The sequence below is a fragment of the Solanum lycopersicum genome, chromosome 7, assembly GCF_036512215.1.
Source record: "Solanum lycopersicum chromosome 7, SLM_r2.1".
Classification (NCBI taxonomy): Eukaryota; Viridiplantae; Streptophyta; class Magnoliopsida; order Solanales; family Solanaceae; genus Solanum; species Solanum lycopersicum.
In genome coordinates this window covers 31190755-31218342 of record NC_090806.1, presented here as the reverse complement: position 1 = coordinate 31218342, position 27588 = coordinate 31190755, and positions in this window count along the sequence as shown.

The following is a 27588-nucleotide window of genomic DNA, read 5'->3' as shown; positions in this document are numbered from 1 at the left end:
AGTTTTCTACCAGCAAACTTAACCAACCTATGATTTAATGGGAGCTAGTTACAGGGACATGCAACGGGGAAGCATCCTACTTTTTGGAATAGATTCGTCTGAACCTTAGGGGGTCTCTTGGGAAAGTGACTAAGAGATAAGAGAACCCATACCTTTTTGATGTTTAAACCTTGACTTTATGACCAAAGAACCCCTCCAAACACACGTCCAAGTCTAAGAGCTTCAACACCTACATGACAGAAAAAACCCTTTCTATGCCTAACGTGTTTGATTAGTTGTTTGTTTATAATTTTTTGTTGTGAGTTCTTCAAGTATGAATAACATTGATTTACTTACTATTTTTGTACGTTATTTAGCAGATAAAAATGTGAGTGAGAGTGATAGAGACATGAGAGAGAGAGATGAGCGTGGGAAAGAAGAGTTTTTTCAGGCTTAGGAGTCTAGTTTAGGAATTAGTTAAATAAGGTTTTATTTAATTCTTAAAACTTTGATTTAGTTTTATTTTAAATCAGATAATAACTAATAAATATAAATTAATTACATTAATTTACCAACTTAAATTAAAAACAATTTAATTCATTGCTTCCACCTAGGTTCGAACTGAGGTGGAGCTAGACGTCACTTCAATAGCCTAATTTGGTCCCTCTCTCCCCATAATGCCTCTCCACCTTATTAATTAAACAATTAATTATATATTTATGATAATTACCATACTACCCTTATATTTTAAAAATACCATTTTACCCCTAGGCCCTCCAAACCAGAGATTTTCCCTTTTTAAGTTCGTGAAAGACTCGTTCAAGTAAATCTTCATATTCGAGAGCCCTACATGGTTGGACCAACCTTTATTAGCTCAAATAACTCTACAAGTTAGTCAGATTTGATTTAGCAACTGTTCCGAGGTCTGGTTCTAAGCACATCAATTCGTGTGAACTCGGTCTAATCGTTGAAATTCTAGACACATTAAGCATTACTTAGCATATCCATTTTTAAGGTTGTTAAGCTTAAAATATTTTTCTTGGTTGACTTTATTATGTGGGGTTATGGGTGTTCACATAAGCATTGAAACTGTTGGCTTGGGAAGGGGTTGTGAGTAAGGATCTTATATGTTTTGATGTTATGAACTCTAGTACATGAATTGTTGATATGACATTATGTTGGAGTTTTATGTTGATTTGATCTTAATATGATGATATTCATAGGAATATAACTTTATACTAATGTTACTCTTGTATTGAGTATGAACTTGTTTTAAGTGATATTATGATCATTAATTTGCATGTGCTCTTATGTGCATAAAGTCTTTTGAAAGTGACTTAACATGGTTTTGAACAAAATGTTCTTTTAAGTATGATTTCAATGGTTTAACTATGGTCTCCTATCTTGTTTACATTGATTATATGGGGTTATGGGGATTCACATGATCATTACACTTGTAGGGTTGTTATGGCATTATTGGCAAGTGTTGTATATTATTTTGATATGAACTATTAATCATGAAATGCTAATATAACATTATGATGATGTGTGTTTTGTTATGATTATCATATATGTTGTTGTGATTCTTATCTTGTAACTTCTATATTGTATGTGCATTAAAGGCTATCAAATTATTTAGCATGCTTTGTAAAGAAATGGTTCTTTTCATGCACGTCTTTGAATATTTTATGTGCATATACACATACTTATTACAAGTGGCTTACTAACCCATATACTTTATATATCTATAAAATATAGGCTCCGTCCATTTAAGTTTAAGAATGTCGATTGTAGAAGCTTCGAACTCTTTCTCCAAGTGATGGTATGTCCTCATGTTCGGGATACTACCTTTTTATTACTCCATCCATGAAGATTATAATAGTCTAAGAGATATACTTTTATTCATTTTATCATTGAGTTCTATCAAACTAAGGCCTATATGGAATATTGATATTGTATTCTCTATGTATAAGATTCTTACTCTTTAGATGGTTTTTACGTGAGAGATTTTTATTAAACTATCATAAGTATGTTGGTCAAGTTTCTTAAAATAGAAGCCTAAGTAAGCCTTTATGTGAGAGGTCTATGTATATCTAAATATTTGATAAGTGAGAAGTCTATTTGAACTTCACATAGTATATGTAAAAGTTTTCATTTTTTCGCATTTTTAAGCTATGATATGTTATGACGAATGCTAAGGGCTTGTCTAAGTCCCCTTTGAGGAGGACGACGTCAGTTACATCTAGGGGGTGCTCTCTAGATGTGACAATTGCAATTTCTCAAGGAACACTAACTTTTTGTTAAATATGGTAAATGTAAATTTTTGTTGACATCAGTTGCATTTTTTGGTCACATCATCTCTAGTGACGATATTGAGGACGATCCGAATAAAAGGGAGGCGGTAAAGAAATATCTTAGAAAGTTGACTCCAACAGATAGTTAAAGTTTATTGTGTTTAGCCGGTATTATTGTAGTTTTATTGATTGGTTTCCATCCATTACTTCTCCTTTGACTAACTTAACCCAAAAGAATGCTATGTTTGAGTGGTCAAAAGCTTATAAAAAGGGCTTCCAGGTGTTGAAAGACAAGCTTACCTCCGCTCCAGTTATGACCTTACCGGAGGTTTCCAAGAGTTTGTGGTGTATTGTGACGCTCCAGGATAGGTTTGGGCTGTGTCCTCATGTAACATTGTAAGGTGATAGTATATGCCTCTACAAAACTCAAGGTGCATGAGAAGAACTATCCAATACCTGATCTTGAATTAGTTGTCGTAATGTTTTCTTTGAAAATATGGAGGCATTACTTGTATGGTGTCCATGTGGATGTGTTATCAAACCACAAGAGCTTTCAATATATGTTCACTAAAAAAGAGTTGAATCTCCAACAAAGAAGGTGGTTCTAACTTTTGAAGGACAATGAGATGAGTATCCTTTACCACCACTGGAAATTCAATGTAGGTGCAGATTCTCTAAGTCGTATGTCAATGGTAGTGTAGCGCATGTTCCTTATGATATTACAGACTTTGTGAAAGAGGTTCATAGATTGGCTTAGTTGGGTTTTCGGTTATAAGATTATCCAAAAGGAGGGTCTACGGTTCATTATAACTCCGAATTATTCTTAGTGATTGAGGTGAAGTCTAAGTAACACCTTGATCCTTTATTGATGGAGTTGAGGAAATCGGTACTTAGAAAATTCAATGAGTCATTCTCCCCAGGAGGGGATAGTGTGCTTAGGTATCAAGTTAGATTGCGTGCACCAAATGTTCATAATGAGTGGGCAAATTTTTGAAGAAGCTCATGGTTCCCGAAATTCTATTCATCTAGGTGCCACAAAAATGTATCATGATTTTAGATGGTTTGAAAAGCGACTTAGCGGAGTTAGTAGCTAGGTATCAATATTGCCAACAAGTTAAAGTCGAGCATCAAAGACCAGTTGGTCTAACTCAAGTAATAGATGTTGTTAGTTGGATGTGGAAAAAAATTGATATGGACTTTATTGTTGGGTTACCTCAAACCCAAGAGGAAAATGACTCAACACTACACCATTTTAGGTCTACAGCCACACTACTTCTAGACTACACTTTTAAAGTGTTGCCTAAAGTATTTTTGGGAACGCTTTTAAAGTGTAGCCAATTTTTTTTAACTTTTAGCAACTATACTATTGGCAACACTTTAAAAGTTACTCTTTAATTCTATAAGCTACACGTTATAAGTGTTGCTATAAAATGATATAATTGGCAACAATTTTTTACATATATGACCACACTTTTTAAATTTCATATTTTTATTATTCTAAAAACAACACATTATAAGTGTGGCCTTAAAATTTTCACCAAAATTTTATATTCCCTCCAACAATTTTAAATTTCCCTACCATTTTTATTGGCAAAAAAATAAACATTAATTAATAATAAAACAAAAAGACTTTCTCTTTCCTTCTCCCTTTCCCTTTTCTTTTCTGAAGAACTCATGCTTTCCCTTTCCTTTCTTTGAAATTGTGCTGTGATCGAGCCCTTTCCTTCAAGTCACGCTTTCCCTTCCCTTCTATGAGATGAAGAACTCAAATTTTCTCTTATCTGAGCTGAAGATCGAGCTGAATATCAAGCTGTAGAACTCACTGAGCTGACCAAGCTTTCTCTTCTCCAACCTGAAGATTTTGTCAAGGTAAGAGCTGAAGATTTCATCAAGCTTCTTCATATTGAATGATTTTTTTAGAATGAATTGATTGGGGTTGTTAGAAAGATGAACTGAAGTTATGTCTCTCCATCACACCTTTCTCTCAGATTTCTCGTTGCAGGACTTGATTTAAGACCGATTTAGGGTTTACTGAGTAAGAATTCTATCTTTTAAAGTCTAAATTCTAGCTTAGGATTTTGATGTTCTTGTGTTTTTATACAATTTTTGGGAGTCTAGATCGTAATTTAGCTTTATTAGTTGATTTCTGGGTGCCCTGAGCCTTAATACCTTGTCTCGTGATGTTAAACAAATGAAAAGCGAAATACTGAATGAACTGAGATATTAGTTGTTCCTTCGATAAAAGTAATTTTTTTTGAAGATTGAGTATAATGAAATGATGGGCATTAAACAGAACAAGTGTTGTTGTAATAGGTTATCAACATATTGAATTTGATATGGAACCGTTACAGTATGTTTTCGTTGAACATTACTCCTATAGTATGTTTTCGTTGAACATTACTCCTATAGTATGTTTTCGTTGAACATTACTCCTCCAGTTTCTATTTATATGACATAGTTTCAATTAATTTTTGTAAACTTGCGTGTTAAATTTGTTTCGACATTTATGTAGCTATAAAACTTTTGAAACATGTAGATTCTCCTGACTAGCTATGCTAAAAAATGGAAGTGCTAAGTTGAAGATTCTCCTCTCTAGATTTTGATTTTCTTGGCGAAATGAAGAGTTGATGCTAAAGAACTGGGGATCAAAGAAATAAAATTTGAAGAGATGAAGAATGGAAGCTGAATAACTGATTTCATGAAGTAAATACTAATTTACACTTACTTTAGAAAGTAAAATAGAGGTGTCAGGTTGTATTGTGAGAATTGTGTGTTAAGGTGCCCTTGTTTCATTGCCACTGTCTACCCTTGTTGTTGACCCTGCTGCTGTTTGGATTGCTGTTGCCGAGTTTAATTGTTAGCTGGGGCTCTATGGTCTAGGTTAAGGTCGGACTGTACCCCCTCATGGAAAACATGAGGCAAATTCCCTCCTCTTGTTTCCCCTTTCTGCGCAAGTGAGGCTGTATTAACAATCCCCATCCATCCCTCCTTCAACTTCAACAATCATAGTAGCAGTTTTAGACAAATTATTTGAGTAAGGTTTCATAGATATTATACCTGATATTTTGCTATTAATATCCCTTCCTTGTTGAATTTTTTGTTTTCCTTTATCATTTTTTGCTCATACCTGTTATGTGTTTCCTTTGTTGCTGGATGACCTGTGGTGGTAGGTTCCTCTCTTGTTATAGCTTGAATTTACTGCATGTTCAAGTTAGTGAAAGCATTGTGATGTAATATGGGAAATTTATATGTTGCTTGTGCGGTGTTTTGGGGAGCTTCCTTGGCTGTCTGATTTTGTGGTGAGGTAGGTTTCCATGTTGTTTTCTGGGGTCTCACTTCTTGCTGCCTTTGGTTCTTTTTCTTTGTGTTTTCCATTCTTCTTCTTTCTGTTTATTTTGTTTGTTCATCTCCCTACTATTTTGTTGTTGTTTTTCTGTAGCATTTTTTGCATTGTCATGGTTATTTTATTTCTCTTTGTTGTTTTGATTATCCTTGCTTTTATCCTCCTTTTTATTTTCTTTCTCTTTTCTATTTCTGTAATCCTCCTCCCTCATTCGAACTTTCTATTCCTCTATGTAGTGTCCCTGGTGTCTGCAATACTCACAGTATGGGGGACATTTTTATATGGTCATTCTTCCCATTTAAGCTTGCCTTCAATGGTCATTCTTTGTTTTGTTCAGACTGTGTTGTAATCAAGTTCATTTTGCAGGTCAATAAACACATGTTTAACATTATAGAGTGCAATGTTGACCCCTCCACACTTAATTAAGTATTTGTTGCTGCTATTTGTTATGTTCTCACTTTCTAGAGATTTATGTTACCCATGGCCATGGACTATGGGTAAATGAGTAAGCATCTAGTGCTGATTTTTCTTCTTCTTTAAACTACTGTTTGTTGGGAGCATCAGAAACTGCAACAACCATTCACTAGCGAGCACAGAAGACCCTTAAGAAGAGCATTTCCCTTCTACCCCTCTGGGTATGTGATCAATCTCATGTGTGAATACTTTTTTGACTTGGGAATGAAACTTTGAGATGGCTAATGTGATTTCTCATGCGGTGCACCATCTCATTTTTCATTAAGCTGCCAATCTTGATCTACATCACACTTTGAGGTATTGGTATTCTTTCTATGACATGCTTATGTCATCTAAATAACTGTTAAAAGAGCTTTTCCTATATTCTTAAGCAGGACCTTCGCAACAAGTGTGATATAAAGGTTTTAGGAGAGCCAACTATTTTCATATGCAATTCAATTTTCTTGACCTCTCAAACTATTTGGAACGATAAAATTTTGTAGATGAGTACTTTAGATTTATGTGTCAAATAGAAAATGTACCATTTCTATCAAGAAATCCTTCATATGGTATCTTCTAATTTAAAATTTTCTTTTTTATCAAATAGTAATATTTTCATGTTGAGTTCTAGTTCCTTGATCCACCTGTTTATGCTAAAAATTAATTTTTTCTCAAGATTGCATTTGATTTTGTGCATACGTTGATTCTTGTCTAGTCGTTTGTACCTTATGTATGACATGCTAAGAATTTGATTTATGGCCATGGGTAACATAAATCTCCACGAAGTTAGATCATAAATGCTGACTTTTTTGTGTGGGTAAGGGACGTTTGTAAAAGTTGCTGGAAATCCTGGAAAAGTCCTTATGGTAATTACTTTGCTCATCATTGGTTTTAGGATGTTGATGATGCTCTTGGGTCCAATTGTTTAGATTTTCTTATGGTTATGATTGGATTGTTTTACAAACTCACTCACACTCGCCCCCTGTATTTATTCACAACTTTCCACAGCCTTTTTTCCCATGGCATTAACATGCTCATGGCCAACAATTTGATCATGAGTAAACTGGTCGAGCATAGAGTTAGAGGGAGTAGACTTTCCATTTTGATGATTCTCTTATTTTGAGCTTGTGTTCTATATTTTAGGGACAGTAGCTTGGGATTCCTGCACAATGTCATGTGAATCTTTAGTGGTATCAACAAGTATACCTGTATTAGGAGAGTTATATATTCTTGGGTTTAAAAATTTGAAATCTGTAAATCTTCAAATCTGCAGATCTATGTTGCATCTTAAAAATATGTTGTGGTATATTGTTGTTCTATATTTAGTGGAAAAATTGTAATCTACAACATATATGTAAATCTACAAATGTGCAATATGCAAATCTTCAAATATGCATATCTGTAGTTTCAAGCTTGGGTTTGTACTTTTGGTCGTCTTAAGAAAGTGTTTAAACTTCTTTAAAATGTTGTTTACAACTTGAACATGCTTCTCGATAATATGAAACTAGCGTAGAAGCAGAAAAAGAGATCTTTTCAAAATTTGAGTTGCAAAGGTATGTGATTAGTTGACTGTTATCAAGAAAAAGAGATCTCGATATGGTTTTGAATATTGTTGAATGCTAGCGAAACACTCTAAATGTTTGAAATTTTTATCTTTTTAGTTGTTAGTGGCTTTTTTTGTATGGTTGGAGTCTAGTTTTTTCTATATGAGATTTTGTTTCCAATTTTAATTATGTTCTGGGTGTTAGCTGTTAAGATTCGAAATGGTATTTTTCTACTACTCTATTTGACTGATCCTCCAGTTTATACCATAGTCAATCTGGAAGCTACAATCTGCTGATTTATTATTTTCTGTAAATTCTAGATGCAATATGGAATTTGCAATCTGCAAATTTACTTTTTTCTGTAACGTTCAGATGCAATGTGGAATTTGCAATCTTCAAATTTACTATTTTCAGTAACTTCCAAATGCAATATGCAAATATATTACCCGAGTATCTAATCTGCCTATGCATGTGCTCTTCTTCACTATGATTTGCTTGAATTAGTGTCAACGCATGCTATCTTTTTAATTTGTTGAATTGCTTCAATGGCTTTCTCTTTCTCTTCTTTCCTCCATTTTATCCTCCTAAAACCATATCTCTTCCAATTTCATCTCGAACGTGTTCCTTCAACTATTTTACCTTCTAAAGCAAAAGAACTCATGCAAGATTTCACACCAAAGCAATTTCTCGACACCCTTCGTTAAGAAAATGATGAAACTTCAGCTTTTCATCTCTTTAAATGGGATTCTAAGCAGCCCCATTTCACATCAACTTTGTCTATATACGAAGAGATTTTAAGGAAGCTTGGAAATGTTGGATCTTTTGATTTAATGAACGGGGTATTGGATGATATGAAGAGATTGAAGGTTGAATTAGTTCAAGGTACTTTGTATATCTTTATTGAAATTTATGCAAAATTAGAGTTGTATAATGAAACTATTAAGGTTCTTGATATGATGTGGAATGAGTTTTGGGTAAATCCTGGTACTTTAGTTATAATTTGTTGATGAATGTTCTTCGTGATGGGAATAAGTTGAATTTTGTTGAAAATGTGCATAGTAGAATGTTAGATGAAGGTGTAATGGCAGTAAAAGGAACAACTGCTAGCTTTAAAGGCAGTAAAAGTAGAATGTGCATAGTACAGTTTTGACCTATTTTTTAAGCAATAAAATAGAAATATTGAGGTTATGAATCCGTCATTTATTCAAAAATATTGACCTATTGTTGCATGAATGATTATAAAAACTACTCCAATCTGAACTTATTTCCTCTTTAATAAATGTTTTAATATGAAACTTCTTGCCTATTCTATAACCATCGCAATCTAATTTGTGTAGGGAATTGGAGGTGAAAAAATTTGAAGTGGATGATGAAGAGTTCTTTAACTATTGTAAAAGTTTGAATACATTAAATTTGTTTTGTGAAATATATTCATTTCTAGAATATATTGAACTATTGTAAGAGTACTTTTTGAACTATTGTATACACATTTATAATATTAATGCTTTATAAGTATGTGTATGTACACAAAACATTATGTTTTGATTTTTATTGAAAATCTATCAACTTGAATTACTTATTAGCTAATTTAATGCTTTAGATTATTTATTGCAAAACAATATTGGTATATTTTAATTAGAAATTGTGGCATTAAATTGTGTATGCATATGGGCAAAGACAATACTTCAAAGAGTTGTCAAATATCAAAATATTAAAGGCAAAACATCATAGTTGTAGGAAAAATGGTAGCAAAGGCACTCTTAAAAGTGAAGCTGGTAAGGCAACATTTTTAAGCGTCGCTGCAAAGTGTGGCCTTTTTGCCTATTAGGCTATGCTTAACAATGTCGCTGCTAACGCCACACTTTTAAGCATAGCTGAAGAGCATGACCTTTTTTCCTTTAAGGCTACTCTTGAAACTGTCGCTGCTAAGGCCACACTTTTAAGCGTAGCTAAAAAGCGTTGTGTTTTTGTATTGAAGGCTACGCTTAAAAGTGTAGCTGCTAAGGCAACACTTTTAAGCGTAGCTGCAGAAGCCTTTTTTCCTTTTGTCAACGCTTTTAAGCGCCGTTGCTAAGGCAAAACTTTTAAAGTGTTGCATAAACTCTAAGGTTGCGGGGATTTCAGCCACCCCTGAAAAGTGTGGCTTAAAGTCAAAAAGTGTGGCCTTTTATCAAATGCCACACTTTTTCATTGTTTAGGTCAGACTTTTCTAGGGTTGTTGTAGGCATAAAATGTTGTAGTGCAATTTGGGTTATTATGGATAGATTGACAAAATCTGCTCACTTTATCCCCACCAGTCTTGTAACGACCCGCAAGTAAACCCTAGAAGAAGAGGGTGCTCTTGAGTCGTCAAACAACATACTTGACCGTTTGGAGGTCTTGTACAAGCCTCTTAGCTATAATTCGTTACATAAGTATGAAAAGTAGTGTGGACTTAAAACTTTTCATAAGAATACTAATAATAAATTCGACTAAAACTAAGGAATAAGTCTCATCCTCACAAGCCAACTTAAATACACATCTTACACATCTTAGGGTCACGACCCTTTACATTGAAAGAAATATGTTATAAGTCTTATAGAACTCTTAAAGAAGAACTAAAGATATATATACCATGTCTTCAAAAATATGAGGACATACCAAGTCTTGAGAGAGTCAACTTCCCAAACATCTTCTTCTAGGAAACTTCACATGCATTCAACCTATACTTATAAGTTATATAAATGTATGAGGTTAGTACACACATTGCACTAAGTATGATATAGGCAAAAAAACATGAAAAAGGACATTTTAGTTGAATTAATTCTTTCATGCTATTTTTGTAAAACCATCATGAATATAGTCATAAAATATAAAATATATCATCATTAACACAAAGGTAAAACTTCAATATTTTCAAGATAATCCTATACTTTATGGTAAACCCATTTCTCATAAAGTTTCGCTATCCAAAGTTATCCTAAGACTCAATAAGGTGAGACATGAAGAAACCGCCTATATAATCTTTTAAATACACACCTAAGTGATCCTTAAGACTATCAAAGATAAGCATGCTTCATTTCACTTAACAAGTCAACATTCAATGCTAAGGACACTAGAGGAACATACTTTTATTTAGGAACTTCACATAAGTACCATTCTCCAAGACGACCCCTAAGTTACACTTCGTGCAATGTGGAAGTAACATCCCATACTACTACCTCCACATTAGTGCTCCTCTACAATTCCCTTATACTAGGCACATCACATTCATCATTTATATAACCTTCATAAATATTTCCATAAACCATCATTCTTGATTAACCTTACACATAGAATCAACATGCTTTATTTTCGTTAGACATAAGGTCACTATACTTCATTTAGATCACATAAGACCAATTCAATCATTTTAACATAAGGACACCCAAGACTCGCTCGATGTGTCTACTTGTACAATGAATAGATAGCGTCCCATACCACCACCTACCCTGAGTAGTACACCATTTAGAAGACTTAGTTGAATACATTCATTTGTGTGGGGATAGATTTAACCGGCATAGACTATAAGAGCTAGACATGGAATCCCAGTACTAACCCATAGAGGATAAGGGATCCCCACTTGCCTAAGGTAATACCATTGTTTTTTGGCTTTACATGGACTATTAATAGCTACATCTATGTGGGTGCATAGTTGAGGGATAAAAAGTTTGCTTCTAAGTAGCTCCTTCTCTAATAACGAGGAACACTCATCTCAAGACTCCTTCTTCAAATCCTTTCGTTGCTAAGCATAACTCCCCCAAGGATTCCTTAACATTAATTAACTATAGGTTAAGGGATAGATATTTACCACCATGTCTCAACTAATAAAAGGTAAAAATCCCTAGAGGATACTTTTGAACACCACATTTTAACTCAAGAAAGGTATCCAACCTCCAGCCTATCTTAGACACCTCTTGGGAATAGTGAGGTTGCTACTAAACACTTCATGTGAACTCACAAATATTGGTCATCCCAAAATGCCCCTTTTAATTACTAGATTTCTTAAGGAATAGTAAGGTCTAGACACTTCATCTCTACTCACAAGAGTGTTCATCCTACAATTCCCCATTTACTTTCATTAACTACATTCATTCATTCAAAGTGTATGTGTGAGTACATCTGAGCACACCTTTACACATAATCACCATTTTCATAACATTGGCTTCTAAACATGATTACACCTTCATTTATCATAATCACCCAGTATCATGTTTCACACACTATCATACTTCACATATACATATACTTGATTTTGACATGATATCTTCAAGTCACACATTAGCAACTTCATAAGAGTACCACATGCATATCATTCAAAATCATCACTTCACTTCACATACTATGACTTCAAGGCCATACTCACAATGCACATAGATATACAAATATATTCATATAATTAAAGTAAAAACCTCCACCGAAGGTGGACCACACCACTCAAGATCAATTTCCTTTAGATATTAAGCAAGATAGATCAGCTTACCCTTCATCCAAGCCATTACCACATTTTCACAATATTTCGTCAAAACATCATAATAAAGCATAAATAGGAGTTCACATCTGGGGAGCACCCCCATGATGTAACATGGCGTACTTGACCTCTTGGAGGTCTTATACAAGTCATAGTTATTATTCATCTCATCGTCATATGTAAATTTAGTAGAAAAATTAAAACTTTCTTAGCAAATCATATTCTAGAACGTTACTTCATATGTATATAAAATATCATCATACATAGTTAAAGACTCTAGTATCTTTTGCCATCCTAGACTCAACATCATAATAGTACATTAGGGCACAACCCTTATAACATAATCATAGGTATACAATTTATAAGACTTTACAGTTAACATAAGAAGGAGATCCTTGAACTTAAGGATTCCTTCCCTTGAGCATGGGAATCATGCAACAAGCTCTTCATCATGTTAAGACATCCCTTAAGCATCCATAACCTAAACTTTGTGTAAAAAATGGAGAAGAATAAAATTAGTACAAGAATGAAATAAGTATGGCAACCATGCAAAAGCATGCATTTAGAAAGGACATTTCTTGAAATCATACTTCATGTCTCTTTGAGTAAATCTTCATATAACAATTACACAAAAGCATTTATATCATTCAGATACTTAATATTGACATATTTAAAGCTCAAACATCATATAAAATCATATATAGAATTTAAGGCACATTTGAGGTCACTTTACATTGAGCTATTTTCACCTTACAGTGAAATATTTTCCATTATAGTGAACTCCTTTTATTCCCAACTTCTTAAATTTCCAAAGTCATCCTTCTAGTGATACTTGGTGTAATGCATGAAAAATGTCCCATAACACTAATCATGCTTAGGCTTCACCTTAAGACTACAAGGAAACCATGCATACAACCTTTTAACTCAACTCATGCATTCATAGGACCATTTCATAAACAAGGCACACACTTTACATTAGAACTACATATCATGCAAATCATTAAATCATGTAGACACATAACATATTGTCATGTAAGAGAACCATAATCATATGCACATGCATTAGAACACCTTCCTAGGACTCCCTTAGATATAACTACTTGTTCAATGTCTACGTGGGTTAATTACTTCCACCTATCCTAAGTATCTTCTCTTCGATTATACTAGTTAAGGTCCTTACTCAATGACTTCCATTATCCATTTTATATTAGAGAATCTAAGCCTTAAAAGACACTAAGATCATGGGTGCTAAACATAGAATTAGGCATTGTAGAGACTTACACCAAAGGAAGGTGTTCTAACCTATACAAGGTAGAACATTAACATACATCATTGAATACTAAGTGAATGCACTTGGTAGACCCTATGTGGCAATCATAGTTTATGGAACTATGAGATATACATGAACCCCTACATACTAATTTGCATTGGAGCCTCATCTCATGAGAAAATATGAGTGAACCAAATCATGTGTAACCATAGGTGAATATTCCTCTAGGGGAAGTAAAACCTTATGGGAACCCAATGGTGAATCTTCCTGCAAGAGAAGTCAACACCTCTTATTGTCAAGTTCACTCGAATCTAAGCTATTTTACCTTTTTATTAAAAGACTTTATTACTTTCTTCATAAAACACAGGCTTAGGATATTTATTCCTTTTATGCTTATAGAATATCCAAGCACCTATTTAGTTTTAAGGTACACATGATCACGCCTTTCAAGTCCCATCAATTGACTAGATATTAATACATGTGTGTGTGTGTGTTTGTGTGCTTGTATGGGAAAAAACCATTCACATAACACATAAATGACACACATGTTCATATATTAATGAAAAAGTCCATACGTATAACTATATGAGAAAATCCTTTCATATAAAAACAACAAGACACCATGCACATTCATATTTCTTTATATCATATACTTAACACACTACAACATTTTAGGTCTACGGCAACACTAAATCTGGACTACGTTTGTAAAGTGTTCCCTAAAATTTTTTTGGCTACACTTTTAAAGTGTAGCGTAAAATATTTTTGGCTGCAGTTTTAAAGTGTAGCCAAAGTTTTTAACTTTTAGCAACAATAATATTGGCAACACTTCAAAACTATACTCTTTAATGGTATAAGCTACACTTTATAAGTGCTGTTAAAATATGATATAATTGGCAACACCTATTTACATACATGGCCACAAATCTAAAATGTCCTATTTTAATAATTGTAAAAACAACACCCTATAAGTGTTGGCTTAATAATTTTCAATAAAGTATTATATTCCCTCAAATATTTTTGACTCTACCTCCCATTTTTATTGGCCAAAAAAAATTAATCATAAAACATTAATATCCTTTTCAACTTTCCCCCTTTGACTTCACTTTCAACTTTCACACCTTCACTGAACAACAAAAACACTCCTTCACTGAAGAACGTAACACCAGGTGAAGAGAAGTGAAGATCTAAGAAAGATATAGTTGAGAACATATTCTCTTCTACGATTTGTGAGAACAACATCATAAAGAGTTGAAGTCATAGAAGAACTGAGTTAAAGATTAGAAGATTTGAAGTCATTGATATTTCAAGTCGTCTATGCGATGACGGTTTCTTGAAGAGTAAGTCTGATTCTCTTTTCGGATGCCTATTTTGTCAAGTGTAAGTACTAAAATTGTCTTGATGTTACTTGAAGTGGTTGTTTCTTTGTTTTGTATTTAGAAGGAATTGGATACTTAGGGGTTGTTGGCAAGATGATGAAGTGAAGTGAAATAGCTCTCTGTCATGGTATTCTCTCCAATTTCTCACTAAAGAAAAGGATTTCAGACTGCTTTTGTTGGAATAAGGTTTATCAGGTAAGAACTTCTATTAAAAAGTCTAAATTTCAGCTTTAGGGTTTGGATTCTTGTGTTCTTATACGAATTTTGAGAGTGTGGCTAGTATTATAGATTCATTCGTTGATTTTTTGGTTTGTAGCTTGTATTACCCTTCATATAAACCTCTTTTTCATTGTTGGGGGTTGGAAAAAGTTTGAGATTATTTGAGAAAAAACATTTAGAGGAGCTGAACAAAATAGTTAATATATATATAGAACAAATTAAAGGAAAGAAGAGTTCAGTGTAAATAATAGTATCACATTTTCTAATTTGTTTTGCATATATGTTTTTCCAAATTTATTTAAGTCCGAGATTCTGCTCAGACTTCTCATGTGTCATTAGTGTTTGAGTTTTATAGTGAAGATCGTGTTGCTTCTCCTCATGGTACTCTTTTCGCCTCTCTTTTTATTTTAATAGTGATATTATGAATGTTTGATGTAATAATCGAGAGTTTGTATTCACAGTTGTTATTGCCCTACTTGTCATTCAAAGTTTTGTTCTGTTGTTTCTCTTCTTGATCTTTCTCTTGGAATTTCCCTTAATCTGTGTCACATGTAGAATTTGTTCCATGAGGTATCCTTGGCTCAAGAAAATTAGAACCTCAAAGATTACATGAAACATAAATTAATATAAGGACTTAGATGACTAAAGAATAGAAAGTTACAGATATATACTCCATTAAGAGAGAGCCACTAGGATTTACAATCCATGATATCTTACTTCAGATAAAAAATATACACATTACAGTCTTGAGGCCTATTAAAGGATATGTGGTTCATTGAAAACCGTGTGTAAAAAAGAAATAAAGAAGTGATTCAGACAATAAAAAATGATTGTGGGATTATTATATTATTTTGAGGGTTCAAGTCCAAATTTTGCTTTTTTTTGGCTGTATCTGCATCATATTTGGCTAGAAGATTCTTTCAGTTGGATCTGTTTTATAGTCCTTGAAGTTTTTTCAGCCCATTTATTCCTTTGTTCTTGTTTATTGTCTATGCAGTTAGTTGCATAAATTTTATTCTTAGCTTTTACTGCATTTTTCGAAACATGGATGGACATTATGCCAAATGCTATTTCTTTAATATGAAGTTCAATGACATGTAACTCCATTAGAATTTGCAACAGGACAACAACTGAAAACTAGTGAACAATGAAGGTTGATACTTTTTAGTGATCCTTAATATGCCATCTATCATACAGGAGAACTCACAAAAAGAACAATGGAAATACCTCTTGGCATTTCTTCCCGCTAAATGATACAGATGGATTAATAGAACTATAACATATAGGATTCATATCTAGACTGCATAATTTATGGTCTGCAAAATGAAAGTTCATTAATTAATCTCAAGTATAGAACATGTAAAGCAACTAAACCTCCAAAAGCAAAATAACTTTACATTTTTTTCTCACAAAGTCTGCATTAGAGAATCACATTTATAGCTCCCTCACCTTCCTCTGTTATAATATTGTTGGTGCTAAAAAATTTGCATGAGCAATTTGCAAAGAGCCAATCACCTAGAGGAAGCATCCACACAAAAAAAAACATGTGAGCGTGATGCTTAGAGAGACTAGATGTCATCTTTTAGGATGGATTCGATTTAAGCACATAAGTAATAATATAAAGTACAGAAATTCAGAACCCCAGTCTGCATATGTTGCATCTATTGGAAATGCCTAGGTAAAGTATGATTTTCTACGAAATAAATATCCTAATCAATGTTCATTATCATATTACACAATCAGTTTTAGTGATATTGATGCACTTATCATTCTTTCCATTCTTTGATTAATTTTTTAAACAAAACAAATTTTGCACTAATTGAAGCCAAACTCCTATACTATATATGCTTCAACAGAACTTCTTGAAACGTGGGTTTCATATTCCCAACAATTGTCATAGTTAGATGTTGTCAGCTTGAATTGGAAATGAATGTGAAAGTACAAGCTTATATACTAGCTACACTTACCGACCTACTTGTTAACATGTGTAACAAACTCATTTCAACATCATCAACTGCTCAACCCTTGGACATTTTTGGTAGTCTTGAAGCACTCAAGTGTAGGCCAGTAATATTTTCCTGTCATGTCACTGCTAAGGTTTCATTAGGTCCCAGATATGTTGCCTATCAACATTGAATTGATTATTTGACAAGTTCACAATTATATGATTATAAAGAAAGTAGAATAACTCTGCCAATATTTGAAAATACATTGACTGAAGTATACTACTTACGACCCTAAGGATTATTGCCATTTTGAGCACATAGATCAAGTTTGTTATTGATCGTTTTGATCATTTGATTGTCAGTTTTGAAAGTCTCTTTTAATAGGTAAGCCTTATTTTCAGTCTCCAGGTTCCATATACCACATTGTCCATTTTCTCCTTGCAAGTTCATTTTCTAATTTGTTTCACAGATTAGTTTTCCCAAGCTTTGTTCGAGTTCAAAATTATGCCTATAATTCTCATGTGTCGTTAGTGTTCGAGTTTTGCGGGGAAGATCTTGTCCTTACTCTTCCCTTTATATTTCACTACTGTAAGAAAGATAATGTCATTTTCCTCATAGTACTCTTTTTGCCTCTGGTTTTATTTTAAGAGTGATATTATGACTGTTTGAAAGTTGTTATGATGAGTTTGTTTCTTTTTATTTGATTTATGTTTGAGTTGATGTTGATTCAATATGAGATATGTTTCTTAATTAGTTACTTTCGAGGGTCTGATGTAATATCTCTTTACAGATTCGTGAATTTATACTCAATGTTGTTATTCCCCTACTTGTCATTCGAAGTTTTATTTTACTGTTTCTCTCCTGATCATTCTCTTGGAAGTTTTAAGTATTGTTCTAAACAATCTAGTATCTGTATTTCATTAAAAGTAGACTCAACATGTTAGATGAAAAATTCAAATGAATCTAAAGAACATGAAATTGTTAGATGAACAGTTCATATGAGTCTTAACAGTACATTAAGTTATGGGTTTTCTAAGATATTTTTGACTGAGTATGAAATTGGGGAGGGAGTAGGTTGAGGACAATTTTGGTATAGTTGTTCAACATTAAGTTCTCCAATTTTTATTGAGTTATATACTTAGAAGTTAGCCTGCAATGCCATCCAGTTTCACTCTTTCTCTTTTTTAATTACTCTGCTCTACTAGCAGTTGAAAGTTTTGCATTTTTCAGCACTAGCCACTAGTTTGATAGGATAGTTTTTTTAGCTTTCCGAAACAGGTTTCTAGTTCTCTCCATTTAATGTATGTCTATTACATAGAAATATGTTCGTCAAATATATTTACTTAAACATAATCATGTTTGTTTCTTAATAAGGTTCCGCGAATGGAAATGTTTTTCAACAATAATCGTTTGATTTTTACACTTAAAGAATGGAAACTATAGAGGAATATGAGACTACTTGTAAACTTAGCCATATCCTACACCTAATTCACTCCTCGATAAAAAAGTTCATAACTCGGATAAAATCAAGAATAAATTGTGAGAGGAGCTAGCTAAACAACTTCAACTTGCTTCTCGATAGAATTTTTTAATATTGATTAGTTCATTGAATTGAGTCTATCCTATTAATTTAATTTCTTTCTTAATTATATCTATCCTATAATTTTTGTTTGTTTTTCCTTGGTCGTATAATCAACATTAAAAAACATTTGGGTAGAATTGAAGGTTTGATTTTGACTAGGACAAGTACCATGACTAGGTAGGAAACTTTTATCATCCCATAAAACCTTATTATGATAACTTACTCATGAACTTCTAAATTTATTTGTGAAGTAGAAAATGATTTTATTATTGTCACTGAAATATTAAATATTGATATCTTCTTCTAGAAATTAAAATATTCGATCCAAGGATTGGATAGAGTTAGCAAGGTATAACAAAGAGTATATTTATGGTGGTAAATCATTCCTAAATTCTGGATACTGTTATGGAGATCCTCAAGGGGAGGAGATTCAGTGTCCATGTGCAAAATGTTATAATATTCGTTGGACCTACAGGAATATAGTGTATGATCATCTAATAGCCTTTGGATTTATTAAAGTCTGTACTAGATGGATCAATCACGTAGAATAGGATATCAATTTTAATATTGACGATGGTATGGATTGCTCGCGTAATGATATTTATGGGTTGTTAAATGATCAATGTAGAGATGTTTCACAGGCTAAATGAGTTTATGATGGTCCAAATTAATATGCCAATAAATTCTATAACTTAATTGATGAGGCAAGCCAAGAATTATATATTGGTTGTACTACAGGATTCTCTAAATTATCATTCACATTTCATTTATATTTGTTGAAGTGTCTACATGGATGGAGCAATAAATCATTACTTCTATTATAGAGTAATAAAAATAGGTGATTGCCAAGTTTAATATTCCTCCATGTTATAATAAAACCAAGTCTATGGTTAAGAATCTTTATCTTGATTAAGAGAAAATTGATGCATGTCCCAATGTTGCATGTTGTTCAGGAATGATCATAAGGATGATGAATTTTGTCATACTTGTGGAGCTTCACAATATATTAAATCTCTTGATGTTGATAGTGATCTTGAGCATTCGAAAAAATAACATCGAGTAATAGCAAAGACTTTGAGAAACTTTCCATTAATTGCTAGACTCAAAATGCCATTTGTGTGCTCAAACACGGAAGATTCTTTGAGGTCGAATGAGGAGGAGCGTTCCAAAGGTGAAAAGTTAAGGCATCATGCTGATGGTCTAGCATGGAAATTTTTCGATAGGTTGCATCCTGATTTTGCACTAGATTGTCGCAATGTGAGACTTGGTTTGTCAACTGATGGGTTCAATTCATTTTGAATAATGAGTGTATCACATTGCACATGGACAATTATGTTGATGGTGTATAATTTGCCGCCATGGATGTGCATGAAATCTGAATATTCTATACTTTCTTTACTTATGCCTGGCTGTGATAACCTGGAACTGACATTGGTATTTACTTAGAACCATTGATAGATGAGTTCAAATTATTGTGATATTTTTGAGTTGAAACATATGATGTTCAAGAAATCAAAATTTTCAAATGCGGGCATATCTTATGTGGACTATCAATGACTTTATTGCATATGTTATGATATCTGGTTTGGGTACAAAATAAAAGTTTGCTTGCCCTTGTTGTAACTATGACAATAATTATCGATATCTTTAACATAGTCGGAAAATGTGTTATATGAATCATCATGTTTTTATATCCATGAATATCTAACAAAAGATATTTCAATGGTAAAACTGAATTCAGGCCTCCTCCACCCTTTTTAAAGGGAACTGATGTGCTTAATAGCTTACATGATGTTGAATATGTGTTTGAAAAGAAGAGAAAGAGATCAATTGATGTCCCATGGAAAAAAAGTTCAATTTTTTTAATTACCTTATTGGTAGCAAAATTCATTACATTATAACATTTATGTAATGCACATAGAGAATAACATAGTTGATAGCATACTTTGAACTCTTTTGAATATTTCTGGCAAAATAAAGGATCATGCAAAAGCCTGCTATCATTTAAAAGATATGGAAATCAGAAAGAACCTTTATCCAAAATATACTTGGAGATAGTAAAAGAGCAATGTTTTCCAAAGTGTGATTCTCAGTGATAAATGGAGAGAATCAAATTTTTGTGGAGTTTTAAAGAAAGCCAAGCTACCAGATGGTAGTTCCTCCAATATATCTATGTGTGTGCACATGGATGAAAGAAAATTAACTAATTACAAAACCCATGATGCTCATGTCATGTTACATTACTTTCTTCCAATACCAATCAAAAGCATTCTTCATTTTTCCATCATTTTTGTCAAAAAGTAATCATATTGGAGGAACTCAATTGCTTAGAAGTGGAGATCATAGAAACAATAAATTCGTTGGAACGAATTTTTTTCCTTCATTTTTTATGTAATGACTTATATGCCAATTCATTTGGCAAATGAAGTTAGATTAGGAGGTCCAGTTCAAAATTGATGGATGTATTCCACTGAAAAAGAAATGGCTTCATTCAAAACATACATTTGCAACAGGTGTTATCTAGAAGGTTGCATAGTAGAGACACGAGTGGGTATAGATTTTATGAATTTATTCTATAAATATCTACATAGTGGTAGGCATACCATATTTAATAAAAGAGCCAGAAATAATAATGAATGTGATTCAAGTGATGCAGAAACTTTGAATTTGTTTCATAAAAAAAGAATTCCTTTAGTAGCAATGAAGACTGATCCAATCATTCTAGATGACAAGTCACTAAGTCAGGCACATGCATACTTATTGCGAAATTGTGATGAGATTCAAGAATATATTAGGTACCTTAATTTGAATATAATATTCTTTTTGTATAATTAGGTTTTAATTTATTGTAGTTATAATTAAAAAAAAGCATGTTGTGCAGAGAGAATGGGCAAGATGTTAATAATGATCCACAAAGATCTAAATAGATCAAGCCCAAGAATCATTGTCAAAATTTCTCTCAATAGTTTGAAACTCGTGTTTTGAAAGAGGATGTTCCTGATTTTCTAAAACAATTGTCTAGAGGACCAAATTCTATTGCAAAAAGATATTCTGGGTATCTAATAAATGGATATAGGTTCCATGTTAGGCACTGATGCAAGGCGTAAAACACAAAATAGTGGTGTTACCATAGTTGATATTATGGAAGATTGCTGCAGATTTGATTTATTATGGCAGAATAGTTTATATTGTTTAATTAGACTATTACAATCATTTTAAGGTTGTTCTATTTAAGTGTGATTGCTATAAGGTTTAAAATGATGGGTATGACCTTACTTATGTCTATTTTAACAAGAGATGCTCTCAGGACGAGCCATTTGTTCTTGGATCTCAAGTACACCATTGTGTTTATGTGCAAGATCCATATAATCAAGATAAACATTATGTTATGAACATTGTTTCGAGAAACTTTTTTAACATGGGTGATGAAGTTGAATCTAATCTCCCACAAAGTTATAACAACGAGCCATCTGAACATTTGATGGGACCATCTATACCAAAAAATAATGGTGAAGTATTAACCAAGACTGATGTACCATGAACAATTATTGATATGCCTTCAAAAGAATTTGTTACTCAACAACTTGAAGTGGAGTTTTAAGATGAGTCTGTATATGAGTTTGCAGATGAGTTTGAATACGAATCTGAATATGAGTATGGAGATGAGTCTGAAGATAAGCTTCAAGATGAGTCTGAAGATGAGCTTGAAGATGAATCTGAAGAAAAGTTTGAAGATGACGCACGATGAGTTTCATTATTTTTGGGATGACCATTAGTGGCCGCTTACTTTTTTGTAATTTATTTGTTTTATTGATGCAACCACTTTAAGATATATAATATTTGGAATTGAACATTAGATTACTTCAATGTTTATGTATTTTGTTGCCTTTTTTGTACGCCTAATTGATGCTTAGTCAAGTAATTTATGTTTGCTTCATGTCTATGTTATTAAATTACTAAGGAACCTGTACGCCTAGCTGAATATTTTTTATTTGGTTGTTTGTTATTTATATTCTTTTTTGTTTCTTTTTATTTCCAGTTAGTGGGCATTAAAGGTAGAATACTGAACTCTACAGTTTGAAGTCGCTATTTGATTTTTCTCTGTCCCGAGTTCCTTGCTCCGAGGGAGGTACATCTCTTTACCTATAATATTTCCTTATTTGTGAGACCAAGAGTTTTGTGCATTGTTGTTACTGAAATAACGAGCTAGTAATTTGTATCAATTTCTAAGTTGATATGAATTGTTTTATTTTCTTAAAGTTAATTGAGTCTCCTTCTAGTTTGTTCAAGATGAATTGCTTATATTAATTGAATGTAATGTGCAATTGACTGTGGGAGAACTTTGTTGGATGTAATGTGCAAATTAATGTCAGAAGCAGTTAGAATATTGTTAAATTTGAAATTTTTAAGAATACTGGTTAGTCATATGCTTGAATATGATCTACTACAGGAAGGAACAAGACATAAAATTGAATTACTAGTTGAAATACATCTAATATGCGTATCGACTATCATATGTGTCACTACCCTGCTGGTCAAAAGAAATATAAAAAACACTTATGTAATTTACTTTCATCTCTTATCATAACTTATTACTATTATACCATATCACCAAACTAACTTGCAATTCATATGTAAGTACACCAAAGGCATATTGAGTAAAAGTTACCATTAGAAAGGAGTGCTTACACATTCATTTAAATAGGCTTCAGATTTGGAATAGGAACATGTACGTGATAAAGGCATGTAGGATGCTGTAAATTTTAAAATGGTCTTGGCAGCATAAATTTACGGTATTTGAATTTAGAGGATAACACTATCTTGTAAGCTAAAAGTTCAGATCCGTAAGTTATATTTTTTAGAGGATTGTACAAAATATCTTCTTAAGAGGATCCATGAGGATATGTTTAGCAAGCAACTTGAAGAGATTATTATGTACCCCTAACTTTGTTTTCATAGCCAATAGTTAATATGATATACTAGATGTTATTTTTAGTTTGCTGGTTGTTCTGATTATATAATTTAGGTCCACTACTTGAAAAATATGGTAGTCGGTACACATCAGCCTTCTCCAACTTTAAGACATAGCTGTCATGGTAACATTTGTTACTTAAGGAAGTTGTAGGAAATGAGTAAGATTAAGTGGAGGGAAGTAAATTTCGAGTGCATTAAAATATGGGAACTTTTCATGCCATAGTTTAGAGAGTATTTGTTTTCACCCAAGAGTACTAATGATTATGGTAACGGTAGCTATAAATCAGTATATGTAGTAATGTTCTTCTATCAGTGTATATGTAGTGAAGTTCTTCTATAAGTGTCTTTTAACATCTTTTTACTTCATCAATTATATTCCAAGCAGTGTTGCCTATAGTCATCTGTCAACCTTATATAGAAGTTATATTACTATTACCTTTTTTCACTTAAAGATCCTTATTATTTTGTCAGTTTACTTACGACAGGGAAAGAAATCAAAAGAGTTTAAATCAAAATGATAAGAATGAATCAATGAGAAATACTAAAGAAAAAGAGTTTGAATTCAAACAAAGCTTAAATTCCATCGAAGAATGTGGATATGCAATACTGATCAAGTGATAAATTGGTCAACACATTTAAGGCTAAGTGAGAACATGTTGCAAACGAACGCAAAAACAAAGCTAAGAAAGAGCATTCACCAATAGCGCATTAAAAGAAATAATTATGAGGATTTCATCAAACCACAAGGAAAGAGTAACTTGTACCCAAACAAATTACCGATTCAATCATCTTCTAGGGAAGAACATAGAAGGGACTTAAACTTCCTATACACAACTTCAGGTTGCAAAAATTGTCGGAGGAAGGTGTTACTGCTTCTGTACATGTTACTTGAATAGCATTAGGTAATGAACATAAACAGCATGATAATTAGGAAGTACTAAGTTGCAAACAAGTGAAGAGGAAGTTGGTCTTACCGGCCACTACTGTTGATCAATTTATGAAAAAACAACACAAAGAAAATGATGTTGACCATGATCTACCAAACATAAAATAGGTAGTCAGTCATACCAGCTACTAGTATTGATCAATTTTTAAAACAACAAGGGATAGTCATAGGTGATGAAAGAAAACAGGTTAACCACACAGAAGCGGATGTCTAGTGTATGCATACTCCTCATTCTATTCATGAACATAATAAAGGATTGGATGATTTACTGTATCAAGAAGAAATCGACAAGGATGAGTGTGCTATACACGAGGAAGATGACATTGATTGTAGTGTAAAAGGTATGTTTTAAATCATGTAAGATTTATTATTCATTATAAATGAAATTTCTTGTCTCCTGGTTGTTAAATTAATCTAGGTTTATCGAAGTAGAAAAAAGGTTCAAGGACAAACATCATGTAAGAATATTCATGCAAGAAATTTGGAAGAAAGGGAGCAGGTGACATTTGATAAAGGACAAGCAGTTGGTTCTGCTGTTAAGATAGTATCAAAATTAACAAATGTTATTTAGAAAAATTGCAAAGAATCCAAGATTCATCAACATGGTTTACATTACTTGGCATGCAGTACCAAAAGATATTAAAAAGCGCATGAGGGTATATATCAATGTAAGAACAATCGATTTAGAGATTACATACTTTATTGTTTGTTTTTACTAATGAAGATAAATATATTTTATTTTGTATAGTCCAAATTCCTAATGCCAATAGAAGGAAAGAAGTGGGTGATGACTGATCTTCGTGATGCTTGGAGACAACACTAACGTGTGATTAAATAGAGATATTTTGATAAAAATAGTACTGTTGAGGATATTCTAGAGAAACATCGTGATGACATTCCAGAAGTTCAATTCTGTCAGTTGATCGAGTATTGGGAACACCCAACTGTTAAAGTAAAGCTAAAATAGTGCACTTCTACTCTTTGACATATTTTAAATCCTATCTGTTTTCTTATTTATTTATCAATTCAAACATCTTTTTCTTAATTAATTACAGGCCATGTCTTAGGTGAATTCCAAAACAAGGAAACAACAGTAGTGAAGGCATAGAATGGGACCAATTAATATTGCAAGAGTACACGTGGCATCGGTAACACTTATCAGGCATATGAATTTCCTTTTTTCATTCTTAATTAGAAAATGTTTATTTTTTAAAATCTCTTTTGATATAATTGTTAGATTGTAGCAAAAGAAAACAACGAGGAACCATCATAGTTTGAAATGATTATCGCAACTCGTACAAAAGCGGGAAAGGAAATTCAGTGCGATACCGATGTTAAAATAGTACATTTTTTGAAGAGGATTATTGGTAAATATGATTCAGAGTTAAAATTTGTATATTGTGGACAATGTTAGCCCATTGTATTTTGTTAGGTATCTCATCTTCTTCTTTTTCTTCTTCTTGTGCAAGTATGAGGATTTATTGAATATGGTTTATTTGAATTCTTTGCTGAGAAAAGTTTTTAGCTTTTTTTAATTCTTGATTGCTATTATAGGAATAATTTACGCGGAAGGAAGGTAAAAAATGAAACATAAGCTGATTTTCGTCCTAAAGTAAATAGTTCTTACAGTAAACTATAGATGTCAATTTTGTTCAACAAGTTTAACTTCAGAATCGTCAAAATTCTAGAGAAACAACTGTTGATACCTTCAGGGCAGTGTTTGGAAAGGAGCAGCCTGTACGACTTAGATGCTATGTCAGATCACTGACAACAAGTTCTCTTAAATAAGATGAGGAAATTAATAAGATCAAACAAAAGCATCTTAATGAAATCAGTTCTTTTAAGGAAGAAATGTATTAAAAATGAATTAAAAAATCAAGGCAATGACAGATGAAATGTGAAATATTTTTTGTTCCAATGCTGCAAAACAAACCTGGATTGAATGTTCAAGATATACCTGGGGTCGTTGGATCTAACATCGTTCACCTGTTGATGCAAGTAGCGCACAAGCTCTAAGAGGCCACAATATTCCAAATTCTTCAGGGTCAACTCATGATCCAATTCTTCAATAGATGTTTTTTGGTTCCTTAAGGCTTTTCTCTCTCTCTCTCTCTCTCTCTCTGTTCTTTGTTGAAGTATCAAATTGTGAAGATAGTTTTCTTGTTCTTTTTGGCTTTTGGTTGATCATGCACAACAAGATCATTATAGTTAATTTGTGTGTGTAGTTGTGGCTGATTTTTGTGTGTAGTTGTGGCTACAACTTCCTTGTTAGGATCTTCTATATGCAATAGAATCAGTGTACCTGTTTTAGGATCAATTTATATAGTGATGGAAAATCTTGAAATAGTTGATAACACAACTTTGTACCATCTTCTACTTCTATTAGAAAAAGTTTAAAGATTTTACGTGGTCCTAAACCTTGACCTGGAAAACGGTAAGACGTTTGTGGAGAGCTATAAGGAGGACATGTTTCAGTATACCAAAACATGTTTCTGCACTACATGTTTCTTTTTATTTCTCTGAGACCTGAAATCTTCCTCTTTACATATTACATCATTTCACTTAAGTACATGCTTCTTGGATTGATAAAATCACTACATAGTACTATTATAGGTACTGGTTGATTTCTCTTTGAAAAATGCCTTGGTAGTCTTGATTTTCTATTACTTTGTTTATAAATTTTATTGGCAGTTATTCTATTTATATCCACATTAACTATCCTTAAATCTTGATTGCTATTGCTTTGTTTATAATATGTACCGTCGTTATTATTTTTTCTCCATGGAAAAATGCTTTGGTACTTTTTATCATATGCACTTCAATTGGAAAAAAAGAATAGTTCTTGCCAAATCTGTCGCTTCTTGGTCGCTGGAATCATCTTGTTTGTAGTTGGATGGTAAGATGATGGTGTCCTACGTGTAGAATAAAGGGGAAATAAAAAATGATGGCACAGTCTCCACAGAACACTTGTGGCATGTAGAACAGAGAAATCCTAGAACATCAGTGTCGAGAGATCATGATTGTTTATTAAAATTCACGAAGGGAGAGATCGTGATCGTTTCTTAGAATTAACAAAGGGTGTGGAATTGAGATGCAATAAGATGTTTTTGATCTCTGTATATGTAGATCAACAACACATTCCCATTTTCGTATCTCAATTCCACTCCTTT